Raw genomic sequence first — 9,825 nt, 5'->3', positions numbered from 1 at the left:
GGTGGCAGAGAGCCGGGACAGCCCTGAAAGTTCAGTTTCAGACATTAATAACTATGTTTTACTATTTTCATACACATAATCTAACGTGTGCCGCCTGACAAATACACTATGAGAGACATGCATAAAACTTGTGTATGTGGTTATGGGAATGGAGTCTAAGTGTGGGCCAAATGCTACACGGGCAAACTTACACTAAGAACACTTGTTTATCTAAAACCCAAAAGTGACCGTATCTTACTACCCCAGAAGGTGTGACTGGTCAGGGCACCCTAGAAACAGACCAGAAGCTACAGCACCCACACCCAGACTCCACAGAGGAAATGGATAGGGTGCTATAAACAAGAAATCTCTGCCAAACCCAAAAGTACTGAACAGCACAATAGCAAGAGCAATGAGTAGAATTTCTTTTTTGTTTGTTTGGTTTTTTGTTTTGTTGGATATTTTCTTTATTTACATTTCAAATGGTAACTGCTTTCCCGGTTCCCCCTCCCCTGAAACCCCCTATTCCATCCCCCCTCCCCTGTTCCTATGAGGGTGTTCCCCTACCCACCTACCCACTTTTGCCTCCCCACCCTCGAATTCCCCTACACTGGGGCATCAAGCCTTCACAGGACCAAAGGCATTTTTAAGTGATTCTGGTCCATGTGTGTTTCCTTGGGTGAGAATTCTTTGTTTAGCTCTGTACCCCAGAGCTAATTGGTAATTGAGACTTTTGCTGGGTAAAGTAGCCTGGGCTGGCATTTATGTTCTCTTATGGTCTGTATGATATTTGTTCAGGATCTTCTGGCTTTTATAGTATCTGGTGAGAAGTCAGGTGTAATTCTGATAGGTTTGCCTTTATATGTTACTTGGCCTTTTTCCCTTGTTGCTTTTAAAATTCTTTCTTTGTTTTGTGCATTTTGTGTCTCGATTATTATGTGACGGGAGGTATTTCTTTTTTGATGTAGTCTGTTTGGCGTTCTGTAGGCTTCTTGTGTGATTATGGGCATCTCATTCCTTAGGTTAGGGAAGTTTTCTTCTATAATTTTGTTGAAGATATTTACTGGCCCTTTAAGTTGGGAATCTTCACTCTCTTCTATACCTATTATCCTTAGGTTTAGTCTTCTCATTGTGTCCTGGATTTCCTGGATGTTTTGTGTTAAGAGCTTTTTGCATTTTGCGTTTTCTTTGACAGTTGTGTCAATATTTTCTAAGGTATCTTCTGCACCTGAGATTCTTTCTTCTATCTTTTGTATTCTGTTGGTGATGCTTGTGTCTATGACTCCTGATTTCTTTCTTAGGTTTTCTATCTCCAGGGTAGTCTCCCTTTGTGATTTCTTTATTGTTTCTACTTCCATTTTTATGTCCTGGATGGTTTTGTTCAATTCCTTCATCTGTTTGTTTGTGTTTTCTTGTAATTCTTTAAAGGATTTTTGTGTTTCTTTAAGGACTTCATCCTGTTTTCCTGTGTTCTCCTCAAGTTTTTTGATAGTGTTATTTATTTCCTTCTTATAGTCCTCTAGCATCATCATTAGAAGTGATTTTAGATCTGGTTCTTGTTTTCCTGGGGATATGGGGAGTTCAGGACTTTCTAATGTGGGAGAACTAGGTTCTGATGATGGCAAGTACCTTGGGTTGCTGGTGCTTGTGTTCTTGAGCTTGACTTTCACCATCTGGATCTCCTTTGTGCTATCTGTCCTGTCTCTGACTGGGGCCTGTCTTTCCTATTATCTAGGTTGTGTCAGAACTGTTTGGGATGGGTTTTGCTGTCCAGGGATCTGCCGAGTGCTCCGGCCCAGATCAGAAGGAACCCGTGCTCCGGGCCAGGAGTGAATTCCTGGGTCCCAGTTGCTCCCTGTTTGGGGGCAAGTATTGCCACCTCCTAGCCTAAGATACTACTGCTTGAGTTAGAGCTACTGAGAGCCCTGCTTCCTCTAGGTTCTGTGAGATTGGGTGCAGAGCTGACTCCCGGGATCTGCTCGGGCCCAGACCGGATGGAGCCTGCGCTCTGGGCCAGGAGCGAATTCCTGGGTCCCAGTGGGTCCCGGTTACCCCGTTTGGAGCAAGTGTTGCTTTTTCCTTACCTGGGATGCTGCCTGAGTTAAAGCTCCTGGGGGCCCTCTTTCTCTCAGTTTTCTGAGGTTGGGTACAGAGCTGCCGCCTGGGACCTGCTCTATGCTCGGGCCCAGACCGGAAGTCCGGTGTTTGTTTTTCACACTTGTCCTAGTATGCTTTCTATTGCTGTGATAAACATTCTGACCAAACAAACAAAAAACCTTGGAAAGGAAAGCATTGACTTCAGCTTAGTTGTAGTACATCATGAAGGAAGGCCACTTTAGGAACTCAAGGTTCAGACTTGGAGGCAAGAACTGAGCAGAGGCCGTAAAGGAAATAACTGCTTATTAGATTATTTCCCCATAGCTTGCTTAGTCTGATTTCTTACACAACCAGGACTGCCTGCCCAAGGCTGGTATTGCCCACACTGGACTGGGCCTTCCTATATCTGTCATTAGTCAAAAAAATGCTAAGACTTGCCTAAGGTCCAATCTGACTGATGCCCCAGTGTAAGGGAATGTGAGGGCAGGGAGGCGGAGTGGGCGGGTGGGTGGGGGGGCACACCCTCATAGAAGCAGGAGGTGGGGGGATGGGATAGGGGGTTTCTGGGGGGTGGGGAAATGGGGAAAGGGGATGTATTTATTTACATCTGAAATGTAAATAAATAAAATGTTTTCAAGGAAAAAAAAGACTATATACAAAAAAAGGATAAAAAATCAGAATTAGCTGGGCAGTGGTGGCCCACGCCTTTAATCCCAACACTTGGGAGGCAGAGGCAGGCGGATTTCTGAGTTTGAGGCCGGCCTGGTCTACAGAGTGAGCTCCAGGACAGCCAGGGCTACACAGAGAAACCAAAACCCTGTCTCTAAAAACCAAAAACCAAAAACCAAAAAAAAAAAAAAAAAATCAGAATTAAAAAAATAGTTTTCCTATATATCCATCAATTTATTATGAAAGAAATCATGAAACCAACACTGTTCACAAGCCCCCCAACATACCAAAACAAAAAACTCTAGAAATGAACTTAACTAAAGAAGTAAAAGATTGTTTCCTGATGAATCCTGATTAAAGGACGCAGAGACCTCCCAGATCCACAGTTTGAAAGAATGTTGTCAAAGTATGCGTGCTACTCAAAGGGATCTACTAATCAATGCAATCCCCAGTAAATACCAACGACACATTCTTCACCAAACTGGGAAGAAATTATCCAAAAATTCATAAAGCACAAAAGACTCTAAACATCTGAAATCATTCTAATAAGAATGATCAAAACTGAAGGCATCACTATATAGCTGATATACAGTGACCCATATATACTATATAGCTGATCTCAAAATATACTTGCAGAGCCATAATAACTGAAACTAGTACTGACATAAAACTAGACCAGTGGAATAGAAGAGAGATTTCAGAAATGAGTTAACTCATCTGTAGCCAACTGATTCTCAACACAGTTGCTAAGAACATGCTCTGGAGAAAGGACAGCCTTTCAACCAATGGTGCTGGGGACTGCATATCCAGATCTAGAATACTGAAAGTTGGTCCTTACTTCTCACTCTATACAAAATCAATTTAAAAGGAATTAAAAATAACTATAAGACTCAAGACTTTAAAAATATCAATGCTTGCTGGGCGGTGGTGGCGCACGCCTTTAATTCCAGCGCTTGGGAGGCAGAGGCAGGCGGATTTCTGAGTTTGAGGCCAGCCTGGTCTACAGAGTGAGTTCCAGGACAGCCAGAGCTACACAGAGAAACCCTGTCTCGAAAAAAACAATATATATATGTATCAATGCTAAAACAAAAGATAAGGAAATATTCCAAGATCTTGGTACAGAAAATGACTTTATGGACAGACTCTCTGAGGTACAAGAAACAAATGGAAGTACTGACAAATGAAATTATATCAAATTCAAACGCTGTATCCAAGCAAAGGAACCAATCAATGGAGTGAAGAGACAACCCACAGAATGGGGCTCATCTGACACCCAGAAGTATATAAAAATTACATAAAAATATAAACAAGTAATTTTTTTAGAAGAGCAAATTATTTGAATGGACTCATATCTTTTTTTTTTTTTTTTTTTTTGGTTTTTCGAGACAGGGTTTCTCTCTCTGTATAGCCTGGGCTGTCCTGGAATTCACTCTGTAGACCAGGCTGGCCTTGAACTCAGAAATCCGCCTGCCTCTGCCTCCCAAGTGCTGGGATTAAAGGTGTGCTCCACCACTGTCCTGCGAATGGACTCATCTCAACAGACAAAATGCTAATGGTTACTGTGGTGGTTTGAATAAGAATGGGCCCCAGAGGTTCTATGTTTGAATACTGCTTAGGAAGGATGAGGAGGTGTGTCACCAAGGGTAGGCTTTGAGGTTTTAAAAGCCATTCCAAGACCAGTCTCACTCTATTTCCATCTTTCCCATCATATGTAAAGTCTCAGTTATTACTCCAGCACCTGGCCTGCCTGCCGCCATGATGGTCATGGACTACCCTCTGAAATTGTAAACAAGCCCCAATTAAATTCTTCCTTTTATGAGTTACCTTGGTCATGGTGTCTCTTTGCAACTATTTAATATCTATCTATCTATCTATCTATCTATCTATCATCTATCTTTCTATTTGGGGGAAATGTATATGAAAATATAGTCATTATATAAATGTTATGCCCATGTGTATTGTAGCATTATTCATAATACCCAAGGATAGAATGAAACCAATTGCTAGTCAATGGATGAATAAGAAAATATTGTATATATATACACAAAGAAGTTTATTCAGCAAAAGAGAATATCATTTGCAGCCAAATTATAGTACAGTACATAATATCAAGTACAAGAGTCAAATACAAAAAAACCCAAATATTTCATGTTTTTCTCCATTATGCAAATTTAAAAAATAGTAGAAGTTGCTTTGAAAGTAAGTTGGTGATGACTGCTAAGGATTTCAAATGGTACATTGGGTGGGGAGGAATAAGAGTGGAAGAAAAGTTGTTGTATGTCTAATACACACTATCTATACTCATGGGGCTATCTCACACAACTTCAGTATGTACACAATTGGCATGTGCTTTAAAGAGTACAGCAGGCTAAGGAGCATGGTAGAATCTATAGGATGACAGAGGATAAGACCTATAAACTTCAGGTCCCTGGAATCTTGTTCTTCAGTTAATTGAACACAGGTAAAATGTAACTGTATTGAATGTCATCATTGAGAGTCTATAAATTATTGGGGCTGACAAAATCAGATTATGATTCTGTTATTATACAATGACACTATGTCTGAAGTTGATATGAGACTCACAGTTTTGTTATATAGTCCCGTCTTTAGAGTGTTGAGTATACCTCAGTAGTTGAGGATATTCTTGGACCGCACAAGGGAGGTGTTTGCCAACATCTCTGCACTGACTTTACCCATGCTATGGTTTTTAACTGTTCTCTTACTATTTGAATCACATAAGACTGTTGTTACTACAGGTCAAAACTAATCATATATTGGCAATTTCTTGATTCTAATATTATTTAGTTCTAAGTAGCAGGAACTGTTCAGCAACTAGAGCTAGTCAGTGGAAAACCACTGACCTGCAATCATAGTTTCCCAACAAGGGTCTTTAGAAAGTTATATCTCACACATTGTTTTTTTCCATTAGCAAAATGAGATGCCTTGCAAATCAGCATAAATCCTAAAAAAATTCATTCATAAATATATCACTGCTAGTCATTACAAAAGTAGTATAAATATAGCTCATCCCCCAAATATCCAGGTTTAAATCATTGTATATTTCATGTGTGCAATGCAATGTTCCAAATAAGTATTTGATAAATTGGAAAACTACCATAAAAAACTTTGAGAAAAGTTATTCTACTACAGTTAATTATTTCTGGTAACTAGCAGACAATACCTGATATAAGCTATCTGTATAACCCTACACGGACCCAGTCTTGAGATGAAACCTGGATCTATAATAACAATCACATGTGTGTGAAACTGAGCATTTCAAGAACTGTAGCCTATTTCTGCAACTGAAATTTCTGCTTTGTTTTGTTTCAGGAAGCCATGTTAATAATACAAGATATTTTCAATTTTCACACCTATAGTATATTTCATTTTTCAAAGTATAGTTGTATTTTCTTATCTAAATAAAAATAAACGAGACAGTCTTTCTTACTTTGATTTATACTGTAGGAACTTAAACTATACAATTTATTGATGCTCATTTAAAATTCATTTTAACTAATCTTAGTTTGGGTTTCATTGCTGTGAAGAGATGTCATGCCCTACAGCAACTCTTACAAAGAACACATTTAATTGGTGCTGGCTTACTGTTTCAGAGGTTTAGTCCTTTATCATCATGGTGGGAAGCACGGCAGCTTGCAGGCAGACATGGTGCTGAAAGAATATCATGTATAGATCTCCATTCTAGATCCTGATCTGTAGGCAGAAAGAAAGAGACTGGGAGACTGAGTGTAGCTCGAACATATATAACCTCAAAGCCCACCTTCACAATGACACACTTCTTCCAACAAGAACACACCTACTCCAACAAGGTCACATCTCCTAAAAATGCCACTTCCTGTAGCCAAGCCTTTAAACATGTGAGTCTATGGGAACCATACCTATTGAAACCACAACCCTTTAAAGCAGTCTTTGGAGTAGGAAAAGCATTGTGTTTTAGGCAAAGACAGAGATGAAGATAGCATTCTAGGCAAAGGCTTTCAATAAAAGTATTTAATACTTTTAACAAGTTAACCTCTTTCAATCTCAGGCTTCTTTTCTTTTCCTTGGACCTTTCATGTTATGCAGTTAGGTTAGAATGCTGATTTATGAAGGTCAGAGTATGGCCAGTAGTGGTGGCCTTCAGATAAGGCACACACCAGGGACTGGGAAGGTCCCAGTTGAGGAGGCAGGGTTGGAAATCTACACCTCAGGGGGACAATCCCCAGGAATGTTAAAAATATGTCTTCTGTCTTGGAGAAGATGCATACTCAAGATAGCAAAAAAGTAGGGATAGCAGAGGCGGATGCTCACAGCTAACCATTGAGCTGATCATGGGGTTCCCAATGGAGGAGGGAGAGAGAAGACTGAAGGAGCTGAAAGGGTTTTAGGGTCCCATGAAGAAAGCAACAATACCAACCAACCAGAGCTCCCAGGGTCTAAACCACCAGCCTGGGAGCACATAGGGAGGGACCCATGGCCCCAGCTGCATATGTAGGGAAGGATGACAGTGTCAGGCATAGGTGGGTGAGGAAGTCCTTGGTCCAGTGAAAGCTGGACACTCCAGTGTGGGGGAAATCGTGGGTGGGGAGGTGAGAGTTGGAGGGTGGGTGGGGGCATATCCTCATAGAAGCAGGAAGAAGGGGGATAGGATAGGGGGTTCCTGGGGGGGGGAAGGGGATTACATCTGAAATGTGAATAAAATATCCAATAAAAAGAAAGAAAGTAGAGACAATATCCTGCTCAAGTCATGTCTTTAAACTATTCTGGGTTCTTGCTGCAGACAGCAGTCCTGGGTATCTTTTATAGAATAGTAATATCAAAATCAGTGTTTGCCTTATTTATTTATTATTTGCTATAAGCCAAATCATGTTTTAGTCACTGTAGGAATGAAAATTCAGTTTCTCAGAGATCTGCATCATATGGAAAGTGGTAGAAAAATGAGGAAATTCGTAGTATGTCAAATGTCGATAGTTACTATGGAGATAGTAAGCCAGGAAAAGGAAGCAAGGTAGTGATGGTACAATGCTGTTATTTTATATAGGATAGTCAAGGGCCTCAACAATAGCATGTCACTTGAATACAGATATGAGGGAAGTGAAAAGAAAGAACAGTGTAGGGGCTGGAGAGATGGCTCAGCAGTTAAGAGCACTGACTGCTCTTCCAGAGGTCGTGAGTTCAAATCCCAGCAACCACATGGTGGCTCACAACCATCCGTAATGAGATTGGATGCCCTCTTCTGGTGTGTCCGAAGACAGCGACAGTGTACTCATAAATAAAATAAATAAATAAATCTTTAAAAAAAAAAAAAAAAAAAAGAAAGAAAGAACAGTGTATAACCCTTGGTAGGTGTTATTGGCATATGTACAGAATGCACCAAGGCTGCAAGGCGGAGTTCCTGGTGTACTTTGATTTTTTAACTTACACAATTTACAATTCTACTAAGCTGTTTTTGTTGAAACAGTTTAAATCATTTACAGCTGTGGAATCTCAAGAGTTCTCAGGCTCTCCAGCAGCAAATGACAGAATACATGGCTCCAGGCTTTGATTCAATCGCTGGCCTCAGGATCAGAATGATCAAACTTGATAGTGATTTTAGTTGAAGAGATCTGTTCCCTGAGACCAAGGAGAGTGCTAGAACCTTGAGCTCTTTTTAGCCTGAGCACTTTTCTGCCATCTGCATCCTTTGGATTCTTGCTGTCTATAAAAGCCTACCTATCTGGGTTTTCTTGTACCCAGGAGCTGTGGTAGGCCAAATTGAGGCTCCTAACCCTAGCGGGTCATTGTGTATAATATTCTCAAGATGGTGCTTCTCCACTGTCCTAGTCACACAGCATGACAAAATGGGATCTCTGTTTACCCATTTGCTGGAGGAACACTGCTTCCCTCACCCCACACCCACTAGTGGATCTGAAGATAGAAGACTGTGGGCTTGTAAAGAGGAAAGAATTGCTTGGCTTACCTTTTTGGTAGCAGCTTCTGGGTCCTGTCTCCTAAGCAGGAAACTGTTCAGATGATGCAGCATTCAGCCTGATCTGTGTGATGATGTCTCTAGTTCTGCTCTTATCTGGTTCCTCCACAGATGTCTGCAGCCTTTCCTGTTTCTCTCTGAGACCATTATTATTATTTTTCTCTGGCTCCCACAAAAACACCCTCTAGTCTACTAGTTTATCAAGAAATCACCACATTTGTTTTTCAGGAACCCAGAGAGAACCCCCTGTGGCTCTTGCCCTTCTCATCCCTTTGTGTTGTTTTAGCCCTTTACAAACTCAGTATCTGCCAGTTCAAGTCACCCAGGTCCTCCACAGCCTCTTCCATTAGTAATCATCTCTCCCACCACAGACCACAGTGAATCCACTGAACCTCCCTACCAGTTTTAGAGTTTCTGGTGAACCAAATTTCTCTTAAAAATTACTCAAAAATATACTTGTGTGCACTTGAGTACAGGTGCCTGCAGAAGCTGGAAGGGAGTATCAGATTCCCTGGAACTGGACTTACAGGTGGCTATGAGTTGCCCAGTGTGCTCTTGTCCAAGAGCAGTAGTTGCTGGTAAACTGCTGAGGCACTTCTGCAACATCTTAACTAAACAATTCAACCCTATTACCATAGAGCTACCATAGAGCGGGGAGACTTGATACGGTGTCTTCTGATGAGATAAACATACAACTGGGAAACACTTCTGTGCAAAGTCCAAATCTAGTCAAATCTTTAGAGCCGATTTACAGTTAATACTGGGACTAGAGGGACAAATATAGTATAAAGAATCAAACACAAATTCAGAATGTAGGACATATTTCAAAAGTATTTTCAGGGCTGGAGAGATGGCTCAGTGGTTAAGAGCACTGACTGCTCTTCCAGAGGTCCTGAGTTCAAATCCCAGCAACCACATGGTGGCTCACAACCATCTGTAATGAGATTTGATGCCCTCTTCTGGTGTGTCTGAAGACAGCAACAGTGTACTCATAAATAAAATAAATAAATCTTTAAAAAAAAAAAAAAAAAGTATTTTCATAAAAGACAGTGTTATGGAAAGTAAGAGCTAAGGCACTGGAAGGACATCAAAGAGACAACCAAATACTAACACTC

The sequence above is a fragment of the Grammomys surdaster genome, unplaced genomic scaffold (assembly GCF_004785775.1).
Source record: "Grammomys surdaster isolate TR1022 unplaced genomic scaffold, NIH_TR_1.0 203, whole genome shotgun sequence".
NCBI classification, from domain to species: domain Eukaryota; kingdom Metazoa; phylum Chordata; class Mammalia; order Rodentia; family Muridae; genus Grammomys; species Grammomys surdaster.
This window is presented reverse-complemented; position numbering follows the sequence as displayed.